This window comes from Rhipicephalus microplus, chromosome 1 (genome assembly GCF_043290135.1).
Source record: "Rhipicephalus microplus isolate Deutch F79 chromosome 1, USDA_Rmic, whole genome shotgun sequence".
Classification (NCBI taxonomy): Eukaryota; Metazoa; Arthropoda; class Arachnida; order Ixodida; family Ixodidae; genus Rhipicephalus; species Rhipicephalus microplus.
Window position 1 is genome coordinate 175,501,898 of NC_134700.1, and position 27,603 is coordinate 175,529,500.

The 27,603-nt window shown below is 47.6% G+C and overlaps 1 long non-coding RNA gene across 1 annotated transcript in view; it reads right to left on the minus strand.

The window, feature by feature from the left end:
* Positions 1-27,603, minus strand: part of LOC142769015 (uncharacterized) — a 637,773-nt gene that overhangs the window by 336,074 nt on the left and 274,096 nt on the right. The window lies entirely within an intron of this gene.

Below are 27,603 nucleotides of genomic sequence, written 5' to 3' on the forward strand. Positions count from 1 at the left end.
TATATCATCTAGAGTATTGTGCAACCCCAGCTCGAGAAATTTTTCCGTGCTGGTATTGGCCGGTAATCCGATTGCGCGTTTGTACGCCTTGCGGATGAGACAATCTAGTTTGGTGCGTTCAGTCGCTTGCCACTTGAGGTAGGAGGCAACGTACGTTATATGGTTCATAGCGAAAGCATGTACCAGGCGAATGGTGTTGCTTTCCTTCATTCCGCTATGCCGATTTGTTATTCGTTTCAGCAACCGGATTGTTTCATTGACCGCGCCCTCTAGTCTGCGAACGGTTTCGCCGTTGTGGCCGTTGGCGGACAGGCGCAAGCCCAGTACCCTAATGGTGTTAACTTGTGGGATGACAGCGCCGTCTCATGTGCGTACATTAACTTCTCTATATGCGCACTCGAATGCGGAATCGGCGTTCTTGGGTTTACGGCCCCTGCGCGATGGTCTATAGAGCAGGAGCTCCGATTTAGCTGCGGAACATTCGAGGCCAGTGTCGCGAAGGTAGTCCTGCACCACGTCGACGGCTTCCTGCAGCGTTTGCTCTACGTGGCCGTCATTTCCCTCGGCAACCCAGAGGGTGATATCATCGGCGTACAAGCTATGGTGGAGGCCTTCTATCTCAGCGAGTTGTCGTGGTAATCCGACAAGCACGAGGTTAAAGAGCATGGGCGAGATTACGGAGCCCTGTGGCGTGCCCGTACAACCCATGTATATGTCCTGCGATTCTAGTTCGCCGATCGCTAATCGGGCCCGGCGGCCCGTAAGAAAATCCCGTACGTAGCTGTACGTTCTCTCGCCAAGTCCCAACGCTCGTATATTTTCAAGTATCGCAGCATGGCTAACGTTGTCGAACGCCTTTTTGAGGTCGAGCCCGAGTATCGCTTTGGTGGATCGTGTGGGATTGTCTACGATATCGTGCTTGAGTTGAAGCATAACGTCCTATGTGGAAAGGTTACGACGGAACCCCAGCATCGTGTGTGGGAGCATGTTTCGGTCCTCGAGGTCGTTGGTAAGGCGAGCGAGAACCACATGTTCCATGACCTTACCAACGCAGGACGTCAGGGATATCGGTCGAAGGTTGTCAATCTGTACTCGTTTGCCCGGTTTGGGGATCATAATTATGCGCGCCGTTTTCCACGAGTTCGGTATAGCGCCCGCATTCCAGCACTCGTTCATGTAAGCCGTCAGTTGTTCTATCGACTCATCGTCCAGGTTACGTAGCGCTTTGTTGGTTATCCCGTCCGGGCATGGCGCCGACTTTGTGTTCAGCCTGTGCAGCACCGCCCTCACCTCTGCAACGCTGAAGTCCTCGTCTAGCTCCGCGTTACCCTCACCCTCCCAGGCGTATGCCGAGTGCGCGAGGGGGCTACGTGACTGAAAGTAACGGCTTCGCACGTCATCTAGAAAGTCCGCGTGGGTGCCTTTGTAGTCGTGCAGCAACTTGTTAAGCTTATGTGCGTGCAATGTTTTCGTCTCCTCTGGATCCAAGAGGTGCCGGAGGGGATGCCACGTCTTGGCCCGTCCCAGCTGGTTCTCCATCCCATTGCAGATCTCTTCCCATTGCGTTTTGCATACCTGTAACGCGTGCTCTTCCATGTCCCTGCTTAGCCGTGCTATGCGTCCGCGCAGCGTTCGATTGTGGCGTTGACGCTTCCACCTGTCTTGCAGGCTGCGCTTGGCTTCCCACATGTGTAGGAGTTTGCTGTCTACCACTTCGAGCTGGGCTTCTGGCGGAACCTCCCGCGTCGCCGTTTCTAAATACCCCTTGAGCGTCGCAGTCCAGCTATCTATATCCTCAATAGCCGCATTGCCACGATTCTGCTCTTTCCGGACTTTGCGAAACGCGTCCCAATCCACCAGCCGGTGGTTCTTGCCCTTGGTATCTTCCCGATGAACGCGGTGGTGAGGTTCAGCGTCGACCTGGATCTCGATCACTGAGTGATCGCTACCCAGGTCCTCCTGTGTATTGTGCCATCGCGCGCTAGCAACGTTCTTGGTAAATGTGAGGTCGGGTTAGGTGTCTGCACATACGCTGTTACCCCTGCGCGTAGGCGCGGAAGGGTCTGTGATGAGCTCGAGGCCCTCATTCTGCGCATCGTCCCAAAGGCGCTTACCTTTTGGCGTTTTGTAGCCGTACCCCCACGCCGCGTGGGGCGCGTTGAAGTCGCCCGCGATGAGCAAGGGCCCGTCGGCAGCTGCCTCGCGCGCCTCTCTCAGTAACGTGCTAAAGCGGTGTCTGGCTTTGGGTCTGCTATACACGTTCAGCACAAACAGGCTGGGGCCGCGCCCTTTCGTCGGAATGAGCTCTATGAATACATGCGGTATGCTAACGTTCATAAGTTCGCGTTGCGCCACGGTGAGGTTGCGTCGCACTAGCGTTGCAGCGGCCGGTGGGGCTCCCGTGGTCACAGCTTCGTCTATAGATTTGTACCCCGCCAGCTTGACCGGCTCATTGGTTTCCTGCAATAGTATTACGTCCGGTCGTTGCCGGCTACGTAAGAATTGTTGGAGAAGCGCCCGTTTCCTCCTGTACCCCCTGCAGTTCCACTGCCAGATAGTGAACGTGTTTCGTGTGTTATGCTGTTGTGGGCGTTGTGTTTGTGTGGTTTCGTGTCGAGCCATGGTGACTGTACGTGTTATGGTTTGCCGTCCGGCTGATCCTGCGCCTCTTCGTCGGGTAACGGCCTAAAGTACGGTTTCCCAGTCGTTCGTACTGGGCGACCCACTGCGGCCGGAAGTCGCATTTCGATATTGTCTATGCGCGTTTGCAGCGTCGCGACCATTTTTGTGAGCTGAGATATTGCAATGCTCAACTGTTCGGTTTGTGCGGTTTGCTGAGCGATTGCGTTGTTAAGTTGCGCGGTTTGCTCCGCGTGTTGGGTCATCATCGCGTCTACCTTGTCGTCGAGTCTATCGACTCGTTCGCGGAGTTTCTCCTCACGTTTCTGCGATTTGACGTCGAATTGTTCCGGGTCAAGTGCCTTACGTTTGGTGGGTGCGGGGTGCGCGTCTCTAGCCTCCATGACTTCCTCCACTCTCTCGGCTGTACTAGCAGCCGCGTCGGCTGCGACGGGTTTAATTGGAGGAGGAGGAGGAAAGGGAACTGTCGGGGCCTCCCCCTTCAACGTGGCAATTTCGTTTATTAACCTTGCATTTTCCTGCTTTAGTTCTTGGAATAATGATTCGAATTGATCCAATCGTTTCTGCACTAGACTTTCTGGGTCGCTGTTGCGTTTGTAAGCAGAGGTGCCACGTCTGTCTACATCTGGGTTTCTATCAATGGCAGTCTCGGTTCGCGTTAGCGGTGCGCTGGGCGCGCGTCCGGAGGCGACGTCCACCCACCTCAATTTATGGGGGTCAACCTCTCCTCCTCCTTTGGCTGCCGCTGTGTGGTTGGCTCGGGCCGTCGACGTGCTGCGAGGCTTCGCTGAACGGGGTCGGGAGACGCTGCGAGAGCGGGCTCGAGAACGAGTACGGGAGCGAGTGCGGCTCCGCGCGCGGGTCTCCCTCGAGGCCGATCGACTGTTGCCGCGACGTCGTCTCGGTGCGTGGCGCCGTTCGTAGCCCTCCTCCCCGTCGTTGACGGTGCTGCTACTGCTGTAAGCGGCCTCAGCCTCCTCGCGCAATCTGCGTTCCCACTGTCGGCGCTTGACTAGGTAGGGCGTCTTGTACTTAGCTTTGCACTCGCGGTCTCCGGTGAGGTGACCCTTTCCGCACAGTTGGCACACCGGCTCGCACCGATGATCATCGGGTGGGTTACCGCATCCGCACCCACGGCACTTCTTGTCGTTCGGGTTGGGGCACACGTCGGCACTGTCTCCCAGACGACCACACTAGTAGCACATATCGATATGTTTCTTGTAAAGAGTGCACCTTATCACCATCCCGCCGTAGTTCACGTAACGAGGCACGTAGTAGCCGTCGAAAATGATTATCACGTTGGTCGTGTTTCCCATGCGCTTGGCATGCAGGACGTTCGGGTTGCGGTGGTTAACCAGACTTCTCACGACGTCCGCCGGCTTTTCGTCTAGCGATATGCCCCTGATGAGACCTTTGGACGTGTTCTCCGGAGCCGCTCTGTAGGCACTCGCTTCGAACTCACGGTCGCCAATTCGCAGCTTGCAAATGCCTCCATATTGTCTAGCGCGATCTTCTGACGGCGTGCTTACCACAATAACGTTTTGTCGCTCATTGAGACAGACGCTGTCCTCCTCGGCTACCTCACGCCCCACCCCTGCAGCGTTGCGTATGCAGCAGTGGACGCGGTCCTTCTGGTAGTGGGATACGTTGAAGCCATCCCGGGGTCGCACGATGATCTTGTAGTCATCCGTTGGCAGGTTGGGCATTCGGCTCGTCATGGTGATCTTCCGCACGTACTGCGTCGCTTTCTGAATAAACGCCGCCTTCTCGGTAGACGCTGGCGTTGCTTGCTGGTTCTTCGCTGGGTCGGCATCTCCACCCGCCTTCTTGGTGTTTCGTTTGATCTCGCACCATCCCTGCTCTTTTCCGAACTCTGTCGGCGATATCTCCTCCCCTTCGACTTCCATGAATTCCATTTCGGGCGCCGGTGCAGCTGATGGGGCACCCGCTTGCTCCGATGACTTGTCAGGCCTGCCGTGCCTTGTCTACTGGCTTGACTGTCGTGCCAGCGTGGCGGTACGGGCAATCTTCGAAAAGTGACCGAAACACGGGCTCACCTGCTCAAATGGTATCGGGAGAGACTGCAGGACTTTTGCAGTCACTTGGGAATACTCTGAACTGAATGGCTGGAAAGAAATCGCCGAAAACTATAGAAAATCTGCGGAGCCGATGCGACGCGCGTCCGCACACCGTGGCCCCCTAGCGGCCAATCCCTCGTTTTTAAAAATACATACACTGGTCTGAAAAACACACTAGTTCTGGATGGCTGGGAAAGTGCCGCCTTTTCCATAACACGTGGGGTTCGTCAGAGATGTCCATTGTCTCCTGTGCTATTTGTCCTCAACCTTAAGCCATACTTCCGTGCTCTTGACGCGGATTCACGTGTCCGGGGTCTTGCGCTTTCTGGTAGCGGTGTCGTGAAAGTCACAGCTTTCGCTGATGATATAACCTTGTACCTTTCAGATGAAGATAGCCTTTCACGCAGCCTGCGTGTATTTTCCCAGTACGGCGACATTTCAGGTGCAGCGTTGAACATGTCCAAATTCCGGTATTTATTCATTGGCTCTCCAAACTCCAGCCTTAGCGCCGGCTTTCCCATTCAGCCGGCCGCGTCCCGTTGTACTTAAGGTATTTTATACTTCCACTACGGCATTTGCGAATCCGTTTGGTTAAACGCTTTTGAAGAAGTAAGACTGAAAATTCGGGATGCAAAGGATTTTGGCTTCCCTCTTATTGAGCGGAGGTACCTTGTGCAGAATGTAGTTTGCAACAACGCTCTCTGCGATGTCTGTCATTGCGAAGAAACGCTACACCACATCCTGTGTGACTGTCCGTTGTATGAAATCCAGAGACAGTCACTGGCATCCGCTTTTGCGCGCATCGACAACAGCCAAATGTCTGTGGACACTATTCTGTCAAGTGCTCGAGAGAAGACACTGCAACAGAAGGCGACAAAAGCTCTGTTGAAATTCCTACGTGACACGGACTTGAACAAGCGACTGTAACAGCAACGTCACACACCGCGAAAAACAAGACTGGACTATGACTGAGTGTGCGCGCGTGTGCTGCCGAATGTGCTGTGTTTCTCTCTTCCCTCTCTGCTCTCTATCTTTCATCTCCCCCCATCCCTCTCCCATGCGCAGGGTAGCAAACCGACTGCCTATAGGCTGGTTAACCTCCCTGCCGTTCTTTTCCCCCTGTTTTTCTTTCTTGCGGTCGCATTTGGTACCTTTCTCACGTCGTGCAACCATCTTTACGTATCGTGCGATCACTGCAGTCTGCTTTGTGTTCCTTTTTTTGGTCAGGCGGCACTGAGTTGGTCTCTCGTGCGGCACTGGGACAGCAGCGTTCTCAGGGAGGCTTTGCTTTCCCTTCAGTGTCCATGCGCTGTCGGCTGCTGGCACTGCGCTTCCTTTTGCGCCTGGTGCAAGGGCAGGAATCTCCCGCACGAACGCTTGCATATTACTTTCTGGGTACTCACCTTCAGCATTTGATGCCTAATGTGCAACTTAACAGGGGGCCGCAGTCAATAACACTTCCTGCGTTTTATGCAACAACTGTTGCATTTTTTCGCCATGTCAAGTCGAGCTGTCCTGGCATAGATGTTTTGAACAACCACATATTTGAGATAACTGCTGCTTTGTTACTTCCATTGGTCCCGCCAGACCGCCGTGTTCGCTCTAGACGGGTGTCTTGGAGCCCGTTAACGGCTTCTTTTCAGCCTGGACACCTCCGGGACTTGATGTGGCGCCTGGGATGGGGTGTGCTTGCCACTCTCGACCACCTCGAAAAGTGGAGATTGGTCCAGTCAGCAACATGTCCGAACTGCTCCCTTCGGGAAACAAATCAGCATTTTCTGAGGCATTATATCATTGCTTGCGTTTTTTGGAGAGCCGTACATGCCGGATTTCGCCTACTTAGAGTAAATCGCTTCGTTTCTTCTGGGCGTTGTTCGCGAGGCCGCTTCGCTTGTCTTCTCATTGTTGCCGGCTCTTTCTGCCTATGGCGCAACCGCTGCGAGGCGATTGCAGCGGGCTGCCGCCGCCGCGCGGTCTACCCGATCCTAGAACGATTGTACTCGGAGCTGCTGTCTGTTTTGTCCAAGGAGCTCTTCTTCCTCGGTGAAGAGGAATTTCTTCGGCACTGGTCTTGCCCTTTTGTGTCGGTCTGTGACGGACGAGTGAAACTTGTCTTTCGGCCGGCCTAGTATTGGTAGGCTGATGTGTCAATGCGCCGGCAGAAATGGCATGCTAACATGTAAATATGCCAATTGTACATATTCATGTTTTATTTGTGTCTCTTGTTTACCTTGAAGTATTTTTTGTGGTTGTGTTTGTGTGAACCACCGAATGTACATGTTCTTTCAACGTCATTTCATATCCATGTTCATGTGAATCACGTCTGTTTTGTCATCATCGTTAGAGTATGTCTAAGAAGGAAATGTTCTGTTGACTGTTATTGACGTCTGCGGCAATAAATTTTTTCTAAACAATAGTCGATTTACGACAATTCTCTCATATCAAGGCCAGCCCCCCGTAGGGGTCACAGTTGCAGAACTAGCAAACGTAGTCAGAATACTACCCCATTCTGCTCCTGGTCCTGATGGCATGACGACGTTGGTGATAAAATCAATACATAAAATATACCCAGTTGGCCTACTCGAAATGAATAATCACTCACTTATAAGCTCTTGTATTCCACTCGATTGTAAATGGCAAAAGTCATTTTTATATTAAAGAAAGCAAGACACTGGGTTAAGCTTAGCTAATATCAGGCTCGTTGCGCTTACATCGAAGCTTGTAAAACTCGTCAAAGGAACTTTATTTAAAGGTATAAATTGCTCGATGTCGGAAAAATTGACACTGATCCCATATCAAATTGGATTCAGACGCCGTTGCTCCATTTGGTGAGCACACGTTGATCTGGAAAGTAGACTTCAGCTTGCTCGATATCAGAAACAATATTCCGCTTTGGTAACCTTAGATATCATGAAAGATTATGCTAACGTGGAGCATGTGAAACTGCTCGATTCGCTTCAGAACTTAGGACTGCCTCAATGCTTTGTTGACACGCATGTCATGTTTATCACGTTTGCACCAGTATCATACCTTAGTCACCCATTCACGTCTTATAATGCTAAATTCAGTACAAGTGAAGCTAGCGAAACAGCCGCCAGCGTATCATAAGCGTGGCATATATTCATGTTGTTACATGACACGCAGCTCACGGTTATCTTGTTTGCATCAGTGAAATACTTTCGTCATCCATTCACGTACCGTAATACTAAATTTGGTATATGTAACGCTAGTGAAACAGCCGCAAGCGCATCATGAGCGTGGCATGTAGTCATGTTGCAACATGACACGCATGTCGTAATTATCGCTTCAGGGTCTGTCGCTTGTGCTCGACATGCAATCATGTCTTATATACCAGTTTCGCAACATGCCATGTGAACGAAACCACCACAAGAGCTGCAGGACTATGAAATGTAAATCATGATATTCAAGACATACATATCATGATTTTCATGTTATGTCTAGTAAGTTATGTTCTTCATACAGTCACTTTATGCCATATCAAGTTTGGTATTGATAATTATCGAAACGGCCAGAAGAGCTAATAATCGTAGGCGGCTAGATAGATAGATAGATAGATAGATAGATAGATAGATAGATAGATAGATAGATAGATAGATAGATAGATAGATAGATAGATAGATATGCTCAAAGTTGCCGAAGCTCGCTAAGAAATGCTTCGCATTTAATAACAATCTAGGTTGCACTTTCGTTGAAAAGCAAGCACGTCAGATAGCGAGAAGAAATTTGTTTCCTGGAGGCACAAAACATCACAACTTGCAGCACGGGCGACACTAAATCACTTCAGCCTTCTTTGCCGGACTGCGAAAAGCCTGAACGTTCAATGAAACAATATGCACTGTAGTAGCCATAATGAAAAGTAAAGACTAACCTGGACGCACAGTTCAAGACGGTGTCTTGGAAAGTGTCCAGGGGATGGTGACCTGGAAAGTGTCCAGGAGGGACCCTGCAGAAGAGGGTTGAGTTTTTGGACCGCTGGGGTTCACCACGGCCATCACTGCGTTCATCACAGCAAAAGCTGGAAGTGTGTGCTCGCTTGGTTTCACGTTGAGCTCCCATGTCGACGTCGAAATCGGCAAGGCTAGACAACCCGATGCTACTATTCAGTCCCAGGCTGAAGCCGTCTTCCGAAGACGTGTCCTGTGGAGGTAGAGACTGAGCCGCCGGCAAGCTTGGATTCAGATCCTTGATGCTTAAAACACTGTCCACGTCTTGGCAGGCTGGTGTAGGCACCTTTTTGTGGGCGATTTTTTTACGTGTACGACGCGATGTTGAAGTGGTCGGAGCAGCAGCAATAGAAAAGGCTGTGGTATTTTCGGCACTGTTTTCTGAAATAACAGGGATCGTAGGGTCAACTCCAACAACAGCAGCCTGAGAACTGGGGTCACTTGTGCGCTGAGCATCAAGTGGCGCCAGAGAAGAGATGCCGACGCCGTTTGCAGGAGGAGGAGGAGAAAAACTTTATTCATCCCAAGAGGGAAAGGTGCGGTAGTGGAGTGTCAGGGGAGCCTACCCAGCGTAGGTCTCCGCTACCCACTTGGCGCGATCCAAGATCTGGTCCTGGACCTCGGGCGCCAAGCTGCATATAGCAGCCTCCCACTGCTCTTTACTATTAATGTGTAGAGAATCGGATGGTGGGTTTCGAGTACACCCCAACATGATATGGTCTAGGTTGGCTGTTTGTTTACAGAAAATGCACAAAGGGAAGGGGTATATCGCAGGGGGTACAAGATGGCGAAAAGATGGGGTAGGAAACGTACGGGTCTGTAACTGGCGCCATAGTATTTCATGGTAGCGCGAAGCTCCATGATGTAAGGGTGGGGTATATAGTGCGCTGTAGGCGGTAGTGATTTGTTATATCGTGGAAGGTCAAAAGACGATCTCTCGCGCTGTAAAAATGCCGCGTGGTCTAAGGTGCCATCAGAGGCATGTGCTAGGCCGGTCATTCCTCAAGCACAGGTATGAGCCGCCTCATTGCACTCAACCACGCATGCGCGGGCGTCCATATGAGAGCAACGTCTTGCGTGGGAGGATGTTTCTTAAGAATTGAAAGGGCAGTTGATGAGATGCGACCTGCGCTGAAGTTGTGTATGGCTGTTTTGGAGTCACTTACAATCATAGTGATATTGGGGATGGCTAGACCTAAAGCGATGGCAGCATCCTCTGCCTCCTCCGAAGAGTTTACAGTGATGGATGCCGTTGTGAGCACCTTGCCGTTATAATCGACAGCGGAGAGGGCATAGCATGAGGAGGATGTGTATTCTGCCGCATCGACATAGAACACGTCATTGGCTCCATGCAATTTTTTCTGAAGAGCAAAAGCTCTTCATATTCTGCGCTTAGTGTGATATGTTGGATGCATGTTTTTAGGAAGGGTTGGTACGAGTAATTATTTGTGTATGTTTTGGGGAATGTTGTATTTAGCATTGGTGAGTGAGGTGAAGTTAATTCGGGTAGACGATAAAATGTGGCGACCTGCGCTAGTGGTCGCGAGCCTTGCGTATTGAGCTGTTAATTGGGCTTCACGGATTTCACATAGGGTATTTATGACTCCTGTCTGGTGGAGTAGTGTGTTAGAGGTATTGATTGCAATGCCTAGCGCGTATTTGTGCGGAAGAGGGTGTTGACCGATTCCTCCTCTGCTAATTTAAGGTGAACGTAAGGGAGGGTATTAGTAATTTTACTAATCACAAAAGCTTGTATTACACGAAGTAACTCTGACTCTCAGAGCCCTCCATTTTTCCCTGAGATTCTTCTTATCATTCCTAGGGTGTTTTCAATGGTATTGCGTAAAGCTTCGAGTGTGTACGTATTAAGTCGGTTGTTCTGGATAAATAAACCAAGCACACGAATGCCTGATACTCTAGGAATGAGGCACCCATTGATGTGAACTTCGATCATTGGAACGTGTTTGTTCCGACGCTGAGTTGGTAGGAGGAGTAACTCTGATTTAGTTGGGGTACAATAGAGATTCATCTGAGATGTAAGTGCTGCTATTATATCTACAGCTGTTTGTAGGGTGTCTTGAATGTGTCCATCTGAGCCTCCTTTAACCCATAAGGGGATATAATTGGCATAGATGGAGAAGTTCAAGTCAGGGATACGTTGAAGAGCGTTGGGTATAGGTAGCATAGCCAGGTTAAAAAGGATTGGAGAGAGCACTGACCCTTGAGGTGTTCCGAAGCTGGCTAGTGTATAGGGTGAGGAGTGTTCTGGTCCTAATGTTAATGTAGCTGGGCGGTTTGTAGAAAGCTTTTGATCTAAGAGTAGATTTTAGCGCCACAAGAAATGCAGTTGAGGCCAGCATATATAGCTGAGTGGGCTACGTTATTGAATGCTCCATGTATGTCCTGACCAAGGAATGCCTGAGTATCCTCGCTCTGGTTAGGAGTTATGATGTCGTGTTGAAGGCGAAGCATCGCATCTTGCGCTGAAAATGAGGGTCTAAAAACAATCATTTCTTGAGGCAGTAGTCCATTATCCTCCACGTCTCTCGGGAGGCGTGCAAGCACAACATGCTCCACAGTCTTTCCGAGACACGGTGTAAGGAAATGAGCCTCAGATTTTCTTCCAACGGATCTTTGTTCGGTTAAGTATAAATATGACTCTGGCATCTTTCCACAAGGGTGGAAGGGTGCCCGTGTCAAAACAGTCGTTAGAGTACTCAGTCAAAGCTTTAATAGAAATAGGGTCAAGATGTCTAAGTAATTTGCTGTTAACGCTGTCGGGGCCTGAAGCCGACGTGGTACGGAGTGTTGCGAGGGCGTACCAAACTTTCGCTTCCGTTATCGGCGCATCTAATGACTCATTAGGTTTATCTGTGTAAGATGGCGTAGAGTCCTTACGTATTTGAGGTAAATGCAACGTGCGGAGGTTATCCAAGAGCTGTCCTAAATGGTCACTGTGCTTGTGTAACAGTTTAGTGATAGCGTAAAAATGTCATGCGCGAGAGGTGCTGGGGTCTAGCAGATGTCTAAGAAGTTGCCACGTCCGTTTATTACTGAGGTGGTCATGCGTTCCTTCACAAAGCTGACCCCATTGTTGCGCCGAAAATTGAGTCGTGTATCGCTCGATTTGTTGGTCTAGCTTCACTATCCTAATGCGGAGTTTTCTGTTGTGGCGCTGGTGTTTCCACCATCACAGAAGTGACTGTTTTGCTTCGCACATATGGAGAAGCTTGGAGTCAAGAGCAGCTATCGGGGTGTCTGGGGGTAGAGTTTTCGTGTGAATTTGAACATCTTTTTGAAGCTGTTGAGTCCGCTCGGTAAGGTCTGCAATACATGAGGGAGCAGTGCTGTTGTTGGTCTCTCTAAATTTGTCCCATTCTGTGAACATCAGTGGTTTAGGTGCAATGGGTCTGTGTTTTAGTTGTAAAGTAATGCTAATAATCTAATGATCACTGAAAATATTAGTTTGGGTGTTAGTCCAAAACATTGTGGGGGCATTGTGAGTGAGGGTAAGATTGGGGGATGTATCTTTATTCACACTGTTTCCCAAATGAGTAGGCTCTACCGGGTCGTTGTGCAGTGTAAAACGATGTGCCTGAATATGGGACCAGAGGGCTTTACCTTTCTGTGCAGATGCGGTGTAACCCCACGCTGGAAGGGAGGCCTTGAAATCCCCCACTATGAGGAGGGTGTGTGTGCCTGCCGAGGATGTAGCTTGGGCAAATAGGGAATCGAAGTGGTGCCTTTGCTCTTGTGGTCTACTATGACGTTGAGAATGTATAAGAATGGTGAGTTAAGTTTGTCAGGTAGTATTTGGAGAAAGTCGTGCTCAATGTCGATGTCAGAAAATTTTGAATAGGTAACTGTAGGTACTTCTGAGTTAAGACAGCAGTGTTTCGTTTAGTATCAGCCGGGTTTTGATGCGTTCTATAACCTGGCAGCTGCGCTACACCATTTGTTTCTTGTAACGCAATGATTGGGGGAGAGGTAATTTGTGAGTTGACGTACTACAGGAGGTTTGCCTTTTTTTCGGCGAAACCCCCTGAAGGTCCATTGCCATACGCAAAGTTCAGTATGGTTACGAGGAGCCATTTTCGCTTGGTTGATTTGGCTTAGGTTGGTCAAGCTCTGGATGGTTAGCGTGGACCATGTCGATCCACTGCGTGACTCTATGTAGGGTTTGTTGCATCGGTAACATGGCTTGTTGTATCGAGGCCACGGACTCATGTAGCTTCTGCAAGGAAGCTGTGGAGAAGGTAATAAAATTGTTTAGTTTTTCCTCAAGTTTGGTTACTTTTTCTTTCTCTTCGTCAACCTTCTCTAGTTTCGCTTCGACTGGGTCTACTGGCTCATCGAATGACAATGTGGGAGTCGAGACTTTTGTTTTTGAGCTTTCGCGCAGGTGGTTGAGCGGAGTGCCTAGCTATAGGGGTGGTTGAGAGAGGAGCAGATGCTGGTGAGATAGGTGTAGGGGTGAAAGGTGAGGCGGGGAGGTGTGGGGAGGTAGATGGTTATTTGAAGGACTGAAGCTCTAGGTGTAGTTTTGAATTTTCTGCCCTCGATTTAGCCATCTCATCCTGAAATAGTTTGAGCTGCTTTTGAATGGAGCTTTCAGGGGAGGCTACATCAGCCCAGCTAAGCTCGTGTCTAGGGCCAGTCCGAGGACTGGGGTCTTGATTAATGCTTTTGTTGCGGCTTCGGCTGCGGTTGCGACTTTTTCGACTTTGCTTTCTTGTGATACTGGGTCAGCGTCCTCTGGGGGCGTTCTTAAAAGATGGGCTTGAGTCGAGGAATGGAGCTGCATCTTGCTAAAAAGTTGAGGGTGCGTGATTTGGTTTGGGCTTGTAGAGCTGTGGGCACTGGGGCGAGCCGGTGGGGTGGTCACTGTTGCACACCGCACACTTAGGTTCACATTCATGATCAAGGAGTGGGTTCAGATTGCTACACATTGGACATAAAGGCTGAGGGGCGACTGGGCATACGTCTGGTCTGTGGCCAAGCTTGCGGCAGAGATTACAGGCTTCCGTCTTATGACGATAGGGTACGCATCTGGTAATGCCACCCTGATAACTTATGTAGAAAGGCACGCACGTACCTCTGAAGGTGACCAAGATGGACGTTGTAGAACCCATGCGACGTCCGGTCAGGATGAGGCCTAGTCTGTCATAGTCCAATAAACTTGACAAGATGATTTCAGATGTGTGTTCCATAGGAATATTACGGATGATCCCTCGACAGGTACTCGATGGATCGGTAATGTGGGGGACCACTTCAAAGCTGCGCTCGTCCATCTTGATGGATTTGATACGGTGGTATGCTTCGGTGCTTGCCGAGTCCGGTGTGCTTATAAGTAGAATGTTGCTTACAGAGTTGATGCGGCATTGGTCATGTAGGGAGCTTTTGAGCGCTGCCGCTTTTAGGACGGAATGTATGAGCTTCGGAAGTGGAGTGCCACCACAGTTGAGGCCTCCACGTATTCCCAGCACTATATTGTAGTCGTCCGCTGGAAGTGGAGGGGGTCTAGGGGCACTGCCACGAGTCAATGAGACAGCTTTCTGTGACTCTTCTTGCGAAGTGTTGATGGCAGGCGTCAATTTCTTCGGAGATGAAGCGGGCTTTCTGGTCCTGGCATACACTTGACGCCAGCTGCCTTCATAATTGTCAAGAGCTTCGGCGGAGGGAAGCCCCTCTCCCTCTGCTTCGTGGATGGCCATGTTGGTAGGCCTAGCCGGAAGGCCTAGCCGGTAGGCCCACCGAGGTAGTCGAACGCTGCCGAAAATTCGATCTTCGTGGATGCGAACTGCAAAGCACTCACTTGAAATCACTTCAGATGATGCGGTCTTTTCTGTAGAAAGCTTCACAATTGTTCAAGTTGCCATTGAATGACTTAGGCCGCGTTCACACTGAGCATTCCGGCCGCCGAAAGTGCTTCGAATCCGGTTCGGCGGCGGCGAGATCCGCCGAAAGGGCCTTCTCCGCGCCGATCGCTCTCGGACTGATGTTTGCGGCGTCTGCCGCCGAATCGGTCACCGTGGACCAATAGGAGCGCTAATCAAGGAATTTTGAAAAATGGCGGCCAAGCACAACTCACTCGTTATGCTGCAGTGCACGTAACTGAATGTTGAAACCAACGGGATTTTAACCTACTCTGTGCCTACTTCGCCTCCGTATTTCGTGAAAGAGGTGACCGAGCTTGCTGTTGGCGTGACCGAGCTTGTTGCGGTCTTGCAAAGCAAAACGAACCCACCAACGCCGCTGGTATCGGTGGTTTTTCTGCTCTTCGTGCATTTCAAGACAGCCACTTGCCAGCAAAGTAAGCAGTACTGTCTTTTCTTGCTTCTTGCGTACGAGAATTGTCGAAGTATACACCACTGGATAGCGTAGTAGCGTTTGCGAGCCGCGACAACAACCGAGTGACAGCGCATTCATCCCGCGTTCGCCCCGTAGTAGTTGGCATATTCGTCGGCGCGGGGCGCGTCCAGTGCGAACGACGCTGTGTTTTGGCGGCAGGGAAATTTCGGTCGCTGTAGAAAGTGAATGTTTCAGTGTGAACTAGGCATCAAAGAGGCAGAAACAGGAGTTTTGCCGGAGCGCTTACGAAACGTGGGCGCTCCCGGGGGTCTAAGGCGCGTCTCCTCCCGTTTGCAGGGCAGTGTGATGCGTCTTTCGAAGCGCACAAACCGCGTTCCAGTGAGTACGCCACGTCGCCCACTCATCGAACCACTGGTGACAGTGAGAACCTTGCCATATGGTGATACCGCTTGGAGAAGAGCTTCATTTGAGACGAACGATGGCAGGAACAGGCAGGCGACGTTGGTCCCTTGAGGGCCAACGGGGACGAGTTGAACACGCTCGCCGCCAATCACCAGGCAGCCCGCATGGACGATTAGAGAAATGGAGGCCATGCTCATCACGGTGACTTGAATGTTTTGAGTTCCCTGGTGAGGCCGACTATTCAGGTCGTCACATCAACGACGGTCTCAGCACTACCCCCCTGTAGGGACAACAACGTCGAAGACAAGTGCCTTCGAAGGCGTCCAAGACGCGATGGGCACCTCGACTCCTACTGACGGACGCCCCTGACGTAGAACGCACAGGGACATCCTTAGCACTTGCAAACCCGAGTCAGGAGTCGACGTGAGGCGTCCGCACTCGTCAGCGCTCGCAGCGTCGGACGCTAGATGTGTGTATGAAACTTCTCACGAGTTACGCCTGCTTGGTTATAGCTACGACTAGTTTTGATTTGAATCCTCCGTGCTAAATCTGCATACATTCCAGACTTGAGCTGCCTATTTTGAATACGGTAAGGTGTCCCCACACAAAGCATTCTTCTGCATAAAACCATTTGTGTTTCTGTTTTACCTTTAAGCAAACAACCACAACGAACGAAAAATTCTTCAAATAGTGCCGGTTAATAGGGTGCCAGGAATTCGTCCCCAAAGAGCAGGATTTAACAAAAGGAGCTCTGATAGTTATATCAGGGAACCCGCAACGAATGAAAAACTGAATGCATGTAATAAAACTTCACGCACAATATGCCGCAAGGTTTATTTGGCCTCTTTGGTGCAATCGATGAGATGCGCAAGGATAGATGTTTATTGAAACTTTCAGGTAACACACGAACGTTCTTTTTCGCTGGAATAAGCACGATACCTTTCATACTCTTCCCAGCATTCGAGAGCGTAAAACCAGCGTAGAAACTAAACTGGCATTAACATTGGGAGATCCTTACGCTTTGCCTTTCACAGTTGAACGCGATAGCGATTTCCTGTCCCTAGTGCGTACTCTACTTCAATCCGTTTGGCCTACGGGACGGCTTTATGCTCTCCCATGGTATAATGCTCTAAATCAGTAACCACTTTTCCAAAATACACTTCAAACACTTATTGCAGGAATTATTTTCCAACTTGCTAAGTGCCCGCTAAGAGGCCTTGAGGGGAAGAGGCGTGGTACGGTTTGTGCCTTTTGTTGTGGGTGACAGGCTTTAAAACCTGAAGTAATTATGATAATCACATGCTCTGACGCCCGGTGGAAATGTACGCTTGTACCATTTCCTATTACTGCAATATCTTGTGCTGCATTGAGAAGCGTTATTAGAGCAGTAGTGTTTGTAAATAATAAAAGTTGCTTTCACTGGATTTCCATATATGACACTGTTCACGTACTCGAGAAAATACTTGCTAGAACACCCGCTTCCCACGCTAACAACCCGTGTTCAGTCCCAACTAGGACCCATATATGTTTATTAATTTTCTTCATTGCATCGTTCTCAAATTTTCGGTCACAAACAAGGTGGTGATGTTTCGCTCACAACCGACTACGCCAATGGCGCCACAAAAGCGGACGCCAAAATTTCAATGAAACGAGCTCTTTAACGCTCTCGTGTTAAACTTTCAGCAATGTCTAAACATTTCTGATGTGTAAAATCCTCCGTGCTGGTGTCCTGAAGAGGGCTACCATTTCAATACCTGGAAATTCAAGGAAGGCTTTACCGAAAGTGTTCTTCACATTTGTTTTGCAGAGCAAAGGAAGGGCATTCGTAATATTATGGTATTTTGGAATATCATCCTCTGTGGTTGTACAGTGGTTACGTCCCTCGGCTTCTTCGATCCCGTCCAAGACAATCGCATTTTCAATGCAAGCGGAAATACTAGGGACCCGCATACGTAAATTGAAATACACGTTATTGAAACATAGGTGATAGACAACTTTGCAGACCTCCACTACAGCATGCGTTGTTACCATATTGTAATTGTGATGTTTAAGACCTAGCAAATTAAATGTTTACTTAATATGTACCCGGAAACGACATCTAATAAACGATGACCCGATGAACGAGTTTCTAATAATAAGGATCCGCCGATTATTATCTAAGGTAGCAAGCTATTACAAAATATTCAAATAAAATATTAAGAAATTATTGCTGCTTCAACGCCGAACTTTTTGCTTCTTAAATAAAAACAAGACCCCTTTTCGAAATGTTTTATTCAGTGACATACGAAGTTCAATTTTTTTAAGCTACCATAGATAATTTCGCCATAGTGAACAGATATTTCTCGCTTAATTCACCTTTATCTCTCATTGTTTAATATCTCTATCGTTTTTATACTAGCTCAGGGCCTTGACAATCCATGCATGAACAAAGAGAAGAAATCTACAGTGATTACACAGCTACCGTATAGTTTTTCATAAAGAAATTGACAGGACCCCGAAAAAGAAGGGTACAAGGCAGGGAGACACGATCTCTCCAAGGCTATTCACCAAGTGTTTACAGCAGGTTTTCAGGGCCCTAGATTTAGAAGAGCTAGCGATAAGAGTTAATGGAGAGTATCGTAGTAACTTGTGATTCGCTGATGACATTACCTTCAAGAGTAACTCAATGGACAAATTATAGCTCATAATAACTGAACTGGACACGAAAGCAGAAGAGTAGGTCTGAACATTAATTTGCACAACACTTACGTGATGTTGAACAGTCTCGGAAGAAAACAGCGCTTTGCATTAGGTGGACAAACGCTGGAAGTTGTAAAAGAATATGTCTATACTTGGGACAAGTAGCAACCGTGGAACCTAACCATGAGAGTGAAATAACTAGAAGAATAGGGATGTGGTGGATCGCATTCAGAAAGCAATCTCAAATCATGAATGGTGATCTGCCACTTACCCTGATGAGGAAGGAATGTATATATAAGAGCTTCATCTTGCCGTTACTTACAGAGCACAAACCTGGAGGCTTACAAAAAGTGTGCAGCTTGAAGTGAGGACGACGCAGAGAGTGATGGAAAAAAAATGATAGGCGCAACCTAAAGAAACAAGAAGAGAGCAGAATGTGTTAGGGAACAGACCTGGGTTAAGGTTATGTTAGTTGAAACCAAGAAGGAGAAATGGACGTGGGTCGGGCACGTAGCCCGTAGGCAGGATAAGCACTCGTCATTAAAGGTAACTGATTGGATTCCCAGAGAAGACAAACGCACGAAGGGGAGACAGAATTTGAGGTGGGCAGAAGAGATTAAAAAGTTAGCAAGTATCACGTGGCAGCAGACATCCCAAGACCGGGTGGATTACCGAATCATGGGAGAGGCATTTGCCCTGCAGTGGGCATAGTCAGGCTGATAATTACGGTAATGATTCGCTTAAAATTCTACCAGGCTCTCTTTTAATTTATTTACTCTATAGGACCTACCGTGGGCATTACAAAGGGGGGAGCATAAAATTTCGTGTAAAGTGCAATAGAAACAAAATAAGGTAAAAAAAGAAACAGTGAAAGAAAAATAGAAATTTCTAGCAGTACACTCCTCATCAATCGACATCAAAGTACTGTATTCCTTTCGTTATACAAGAATTACACGCACATTGTTTGCTTTGAATATACAGGCATTGAGACAACATGATTGGGACACACATTTTTCGTGTTCCGAATAATCGCGAATACTTATAGGCTAAGATGTACTTATAAAAACGCCCCATTTACAGCATTTTTAAATACTGCCTGGTTAGTTATTTCAGCTATGTTACTGGGGAGACGATTCCAATCTCAGATAGCTCGGTGTAAGCATAAAAACTGCAATAAGTTAGAGCGTGCAAAAGGTTGCTCAACCTAAAATTTGTGATTGATACGTGGAAAAACATTTTTTTGTGCGTAGGATGTGTGCTTGAGAGAACGTACTTGGTTAATGAAAAAGCTGATGAAAAAAGGCTAACAGGCATATTTTTTTCTAGTCTGCAAGGAGGTGAGACCAAGTTCATACTTTATTTTTGTGAAGCTGGATTGCTGTGAATATTTACCAGAAATAAGACGCGCTGCCTTATTTTTGCAAAGATTCCAGTTTGTTGATAAGATACTTGTGGTGTGGGCTTCATATAAAAAAGGCGTACTCAAGTTTTGGGCGGAATATGGTAGTGTATGCATGAAGTTTATTGCTACTGTCAGCCTGACGAAGCGTACGACGGAAGAAGCCGAGTGTTTTGAATGCCGCAGAAACAACAAAATCCACATTATTTTACCAAGGCAAATCGGTGAAGAGATGAATACCTAGATATTTAAAGAATGCTGTGCTTTCTAAGGCTTCATCATTATTAATCTAAGTTTCCTCTGTAGTTTGGCTGGAGGTGTTAAATCTCATAAGCTTAGTTTTAGTAGTATTCGCGCCCATTTGCCATTGTGAACACCATCTTTCAATTGTATACAAGTCGTCTTGTAGCTTAGCAAAGTCATCCTTACCTCTTATCAGTCGGTACAAAACGCAGTCATCTGCATATAGCCGGATTTGTGAATGTATACCTTGATTAGTATCGCAATATTATTAACAACGGCTTGCCGTCGGTTGTTTAAACATTCTTTGACCCAGTTGAGTACTTTTTCATCAATGTTAATCAGCTAATTTTGTATAGTAGGCAGTTATGGGGCACGCGGTCAAATGCTTTTGTGAAATCAATAAAAATGGCATATGTTTGTATAACTTCGAAAGGTAGAGATTTATCTCTGTAGTTAACTCAAAAAGCTGCTGTTCATATGATCAGCCACGTTGAAAGCCATGTTAGTAGGAAAAATAAGGAAAAAAAAACTTGTAATTTACGGCATGAATTGAGACGATAAGACATCTTCAAATAGTTTGCACACAACAGATGTTAGTATTATGGGCCTGTAGTTGGTTAGTTTGTTCTTGTCACCACTTTTGTATATTGGTATCATATGGGCTAATTTCCAGTCGTCTGGAATTGTGCCAGTGCTAAGAGACGGTTGAAACAGTAGTGCAAGTATGAGAGCGTGTTTTGTTTTGTCAGTTTTAGTACATTTGTAGAAATACCATCAGGACCTGTACTAGAAAAAGATTTTGAACGCTCGATGGTTTTAACAATACCGTCACAGGTTACAGTAACACTGTTGAAATGTTGGCAAACTGTCTCGACACATCCAGAGGTTTTGCCTCATTGAATACACTGCTAAAAGTCAATAAAGCCATCAGCAACATCACTTGCATCAATTTCAGCACCAGACTCAGCGTCAAACAATGGTATATCTTTGGAAGATGCTGGAGAAGTGACATTCCAATTTTTTTTATCTATTTTTAGGAATTGGGATAGATGTTCATTTAAAATGTTGTATTTGCCGCCTCAATTTCTTGTGCACATTCTTTCGAGAACGGGAAGTATTCTGATCGAGCTTCGCAGGATTTAGCGCGCGTTGCTTTTATAAACAAGCGCTTCTTTTTAATCAAGCCTCACCTATAGTCTCTCGGGTGAACAATGGCTTGTCTCCTGTATCATAGATTCATCTTTTTGGAACGTATCTCTTGCGCAGCCGTAACAGTTCCTCTCGAAAAGGGATCCAGTTGTCTTGCACAGAACATGTTCTATTTATTTCTATAAATAACAAATTAAACTCAAAGAGCTCCGAGCTGAAGCTTTCAGCGTCAGCTCTAAAATCATAAATCTCCGTTTTGTCGCAGTTTTTTCACAGTTTGTGCATTGAAGGTACAATGTATAACACGATGGTCGCTGGTGCGCTCTAGAATATCTGTACAAAAACACGTTCATGGTGTGTTGTTAGCAACAGGTGAACTATTGCATCACCACGTGTGGGTGTTTGAATTATTTGAGATAACTGAAAATATTCTAAAAGGTTGGTGAAATCTCCACATTCGTGTGTACGTCGTGTGCTAGGTGAGCTTAAACACCACTGTATACCTGGAAAGTTAAAGAGAGAGAGAGAGAGAGATAAAGATGCAAGGAAAGGCAGGGAGGTTAACCAGACGCACATCCGGTTTGCTACCCTGCACTGGAAAAGGGATGAAGGGGAGAAAAGAGGTGGCAGGGAGATAATAAGGTACACACAATCACGAGCACACTCGGGGGAGCCCACACAGTCTACAGGCGGTCGCTCAAGTTTGTTGACTTTAAGTAAAGTATGAGTGCTTTAGTCACTTTCTGCGCAACTGAGGCAGACGCCCAAGGTCCTAGAATCTTTTGCACACAAAAATGTCTGGAGTCAAGTTGATTCAAAACCATCCGGAGCTGGCATCGCTGTGTGTCGTAGCAAGCGCAGCTGCACAGAACGTGTTCAATGGTCTCTTCAGCTCTGCAGTAGTCGCATGTAGGAGTGTCTGCCATACCAATCCGAAAGGAGTACACCTCTGTGAATGCAACGCCCAACCAAAGGCGACATAACAGTGTCGCATCGGAGCGGGAAAATTGTGATGGTAGCTTTATCTTGAGCGAAGGATCCAGTTCATAAAATTGACACCTTTGGAAGCTGGTAGACGACGAAAACGTGCGTGTGAGATCTCGAGCCAGCAGGTAAAGTTGTCTTGCTGCATCATTCCTTGATAGAGGAATCGGGACTACACGGGTACCTTCATTGGCTGAGTGGGTTGCATCATCGGCCAATTGATTTCCGGTAATACCGATGTGTCCAGGCAGCCGTTTATATATAATATCATGCCCTTGTGCTAGAGCCTCATGATAGCAATGTCTTATTTCATGTACCAATTGTTCATGATTCCTCCTACGCATGGCAGACTGCAAACTCTGAAGTGCTGCCTTCGAATCACAGAATATGACCAATTTTCCTAGACGCTCTTGAACGAGATATTGTAAAGCAGCCCTTATAGCAGCAAGCTCTGATGCCGTAGATGTAGTCATATGCGACAACCTAAATTTGATTGTCATTGCTGCAGCTGAAATTACAGCGGCACCTGATGAGCTGCTGGACGAGACGGACCTATCAGTGTATATCTGTGTTCGGTCCAAGTACAACTCATGTAATAATAGCAGTGTTGCTTGCTTCAATGCTGCTCTGGAGTGATTGCTTTTTTTGATACCCGGAATTTCTACACGTACTAGCGGCTTGTCGAGGCACCACAAAGGACATGCCATTCTCGTAGCTGGCGTATATCCTGATGGAATGCTGTTTAGGTGCTTGGCTATGACGTCTGAAAACGTAGCACGTGGTCTTCCGGAGGGTAAAAGGGCCAAGTGGTGGTCGGGGACACGGCTAGCATGTCGAATGAGTGCTCAGAGGCAATCCACAACTCTATATGTCCTGACCGGATGGTCTTTGGCAAGCATGATTATGGCATAAGTAGAAGCGCATCGGGGCAGTCCTAGGCAGATACGCAGCGCCTGACCCTACAAACTCTCCAATGAATGAGTATTGGATTTGCAAGTGTTAGTCAGTACCGGCAAGCTGTAGCGCAATAGACCCAGAAATAGGCCCTGTACAGCTGTAGCATGGAGGCCACAGAAGTTCCCCATGCTTTCCCGCACATGAATTTCATTATATGCACAATAGATAGCAGTCTCTTCTTCAAGTACGCACAATGCGGGCTCCACAAAAGACTTCTGTCGATTATTATGCCCAGGAAACGATGCATCCGTGCATGTTTGACACTCTGCCAATTGATGTAAACGGGGTATGGCGTCATTGGTTTGCGTGAAAACGCCATCAACGCGCACTTCACAGTTGATATAGTTAGGCCTTGTTTCTGAAGGTAGGCTGTTGTGAGGGTTGCCGCCCGCTGTATTCGTGCACGCACCTGAGGGCGAGTAACTGCCGCACTCCAGAGGCAAATATCATCGGCGTATATGGATAGGCACACCGACTTTGGCAGAACCTTCACCAGAGCAATGAGGGCAAGATTGAACAATGTGAGGCTTAAAACACCTCCCTGAGGTACTCCACAGTAGGTGTAGTGTTCAGCAGTTGTACCCTCATCTGTTTGCACAAAGAAACCCCTGCCAGTTATATAATCTTTTATCCATTGAAACATTCGTCCACCAATGCCCATTGCTGCGAGAGAAGTGAGGATGGCATCATGAGCTACATTATCATATGCACCTTTCACGTCAAGAAAGAGTGCCACTGATATGCGCTTGCGACTTTTTTCTTGCTGAACAAACGTCGATAAGTCAAGTACACAGTCGATGGAGGAGCGGCCCCGACGAAAGCCTGCCATGCAAGAAAAGTATTTGGTGTATCGTTCCAAGTACTACTCGAGACGAAATTGACCCTTTCTTTCCATCACTTTTCCGAGGCAGCTTGCGAGGGCAATAGCGCGATACGCTGTCAAGTCCAATGGGGATTTTCCCGATTTCAGAAGTGGTATTAATCGACTTATTTTCCATTCTCGGGGAACACTGCCGCTGAGCCAGGATTTGTTGAAGCATGTTAAAAGTTCTCTTCTTGCTTTTTGTCTAAAGTGTCCCAACGCACTATAAGTAATACCATCATGACCTGGCGATGACGTGCACTTTGAAGCGATTAACGCACCTTCCAGTTCTTCCATGGTGAATGGAATGTCCATTTCTTGTAATCGCGTCTCAGGAACGATCACGGCGTCGATGCTGTCGTTCATAATATTCCGGGCAACTCTCGTGCAAAATTCTTCAGCCACCTCGAGTTCTGTTTTTCCATGATAGAGTGCCAAAGCTTTAAAAGGGTGCCGTTGTTGCGGAGAGGAGCGAAGACCACGAACTGTTCTCTAGATATATGAAAGCGGTTTATGAGGGTCTAGAGATTCGCAGAATGCTTTCCAGCGTTCGCTTTCCAGCTTGTAAATGCGCCGTTGAATCTTTTTCTGGGGCCGTATTGCTTCCCTCAGGTCGTAAATTGGTCTTGTGCGTCTGTATCGTCGTTCAGCACGCCTTCGTATAGCTCGTAATCTTTCCAGTTCGATGTCGAACTGTGTTATTTTAGACGAAAATGGTAATTTACATTCGGACGCTTGCATAGCTTCCGCGACGGTATTTTGCAGGCTGCAGGCAAGTCCTTCTTGGCAAGCGTCCTCAACACGCGATGTAAACATCGACCAGTCAGTGCCAATTACAATACCGGAAGAGAAATTTTTTATGATACCATCGATTGTCACGTAGGTGGGTATGTGATCACTCCCGTGAGTCTCAATATTGCAAAACCATTTAACTTTGTGAGAGAAGCACCGCAATACCAATGTCAGGTCAAGGCAACTGCCATACGTGACACCCCGCAGATATGTTGAGGTACCATCGTTCATGATAGAAAGTTCGTGTTCGGAAGTGAATGTAACAATGTTCCGGCCCCTGGCATTCATCCTAGTGCTCCCCCAAAGCATGTGATGGGCGTTGAAGTCACCGGTGATGATCCAAGGCCCATCGGTCTTCATTAGGATGTCTTTTAATCTGTCGCAGTCAAATCGCGATTACGGAGATATATATCCACCAATAAGCGTGAACGAAACTGCATTCTTCTTTACACGAAGACACACGTACTGATTGTCGTAATTTGAACTTATTGGGTGGGAAAGATAAGTCAAGTCCGTGCGAATGTAAACAATTACTTTGCTTCGTTCTTCGCAAGTGGCTGAACGAAAAGCTTCATAACGGGACAATCTATAAGGCGTTGATACGTTTGGTTCACATATGACAAGTATAGGAAATTGATTAGGCCGAACCAATTGGCGAAAGTCCGAGATACGGGACTTCATGCCTCTGGCATTCCACTGAAAAATTGACGCACTTTTACCTTCAGCTCGGAAGATGAGATTTTGTTGAGCAATTGTGCTTGTACGACGTTAGCAAGAACTGGATTCAGTGCATCCAGTACTTGCAGTGCACTCTTAGCAGACGGAGATTGTATGCTGCTCAGTAGCGTGCGAATTGTGGTAAATAATGATTGCACGATTGCAGTCACTTGCCTGTCTTGGTTGGAAAGATCTCGAACCGGGATCGCGGACTGGCCGTCATGAAACTCCTTCGGTTCGCTTGATGCTGCTTCCCTTTGAAGTGCAGGCCACTCTGTCGCAGTTAGGGTATGCTCACTGGCTTTGTCCTTTACAGCCTTTCCCACAGCATGTGGTCTGGGAGGCAAAGGAGGTGGTACTTATGAGGGATCTGGCAGACGTGTCGAGGAGGTAGCGGGCGTCCTTGAAGGCCGACGTCGACGTGAACGACGCCTTCTGACTTTAGCTGCGGCTTCTCGATGAGATGAGTGATCGTGCACCATTTCCTTCAAGATGGCAATTTCCTTTTGAATCCGCGGGCAGTCCTTCGATGTGGCCTCATGGGATCCATTGCAATTAGAGCATTTTTTGACAATTGCGACGCACTTATCCGCTTCATAGGGCTTGGCGCAGCGGTGGCATACCACCGAATTCTCGCAGACGCTGCTCACATGTCCAAGTTTCATGAATTTACGGCACTGGAGAGGCTTTGGAATGAAAGGCCCCACAGCATGTCTGAAGTATCCCACCTTCACATGAGAGGGGAGTGATGTGCTCTTAAACGAAATCTTCACACAGCGAGACTTGCCTAGCCGAGTGATATCAACAATTAAAGTATCAGTTGTTGACTTGACAAGAAATTGTAAGTTATTATTGGAAATAGCCACATCTATGTCGTAGATCACGCTGGTTACTTTATCACATCCCAAGAAAACATGCGAGCGCACCTGATTGCCGTCCAAGTCCGTTACACTGCGCAGAACGCCCAACGCGCTTGCGTGCTAAACGTCAACAGCCAGTATATTCTTTCTGGCGTTCACTCTCATGTCCGTGATCTCATTTGGCACGAGCGCTTCCAGAGACCTCGACACAGACTGTCTGTTTAGGCGTTTCATGCTGACGGTAGGAACTGCAGGCAGAAACAGGATGGTATAAGTGTTCGATTTTGGCGCTTCACTTACAGTTTGAATAGTTGAGGATTAGGATGTCCTCATGTTCCTCCTCTTCGCTTTGCGTCAGCACAGGTTGGAAACCGTCGTCTGAAAAGTCATCACTGCTGAGATAGTAAGCATGAGTATATTCACTGTCACTGTCACTCGCTTGTCCCATCCGCTTCCTGGAGGCGGCCGCCGCTGACGCCGCTGGTGCCGGCAGGCGCCCGGGGTGGTCTACATCCATCCCCTCCAAGTGAGCAGCGCAAACCGATCAACAGACTTAAATTACCACTGAAATTTGCCGGAGTTAGCAGAAGTAGCTCCTATTCAAAACACACTTCTTCGTCTTCCCCCTGGAAAGTTAAAATCACCGGCTAAAATGATAGGGCAGCTGTTATACTTGGTCCAAGACTCCTTTCAGTTCCTCAGAAAATTTTTCTAGGTAGTTGGGCAGCCTATATCATGCTTCGATAACTAGAGTTACAGTTGGTAAAAACATGCAACCCAAACAATTTCATGAATACTTTGCGTAAGTATCTCTTTAACCTTGATATGCTTTCTAATGGTTATTACGAGACCACCACCTTTTTTTCACGCGGTCTTTACAAAAGATACTAAAGAACTTTCATATTTGTAGTTCGCAGTTGTTATTTTGGGTGTTAAGCGTGTTCCGGTTCCGATTATGACGTCTGCAATACCTGCGTGAATGAATGAAGCGAGATTATTTTGTTTGTTAAGAAGGCTACAAAAATTGTTGCCTAAATTAAAGAAACTTTAGGTACTCTGATCTCCTTTTTTTTGTTCGTTGCGACTGCAACAAACGTTATCTTCTCGTTGGGTGCCTTCGACGACGTTTTCCGCAGAATATTTGTACCGATACGTTTTCCTGCCTTTTCGTAACTTATCAAATGATAGCTTGAACCTTTCACCGGGCTGACAGTTCGTCCGAGAAAAATCAGGAAGTTTCTTGCGCGCTAACTGTACACGAAAGAAAAAATCCTCGTCTATCCAATCTCCAAATGATTTTAATTTTTTTTTTGCTTGTAGGGCTTAGCCAGAACACTGACATTGGTCTTGTAGTTTAGAAAATTTTCTATTACTTAGCGGTGCTGTCCTTGCTTGCGAGACTCAATCCGCTGCGCACGTTCAATATCCGTTATCTTGAGACCAGGGTGGTCTTTGCAAAAGTTGGCAAGGACGACTTGAGAAGCCTCGTAGTATTCTTTTTCACCCTCAGGCAAGCCTTTAAATATCAAATTTTTCCTGCGCATTTCATTGTTTATGTAGTCAA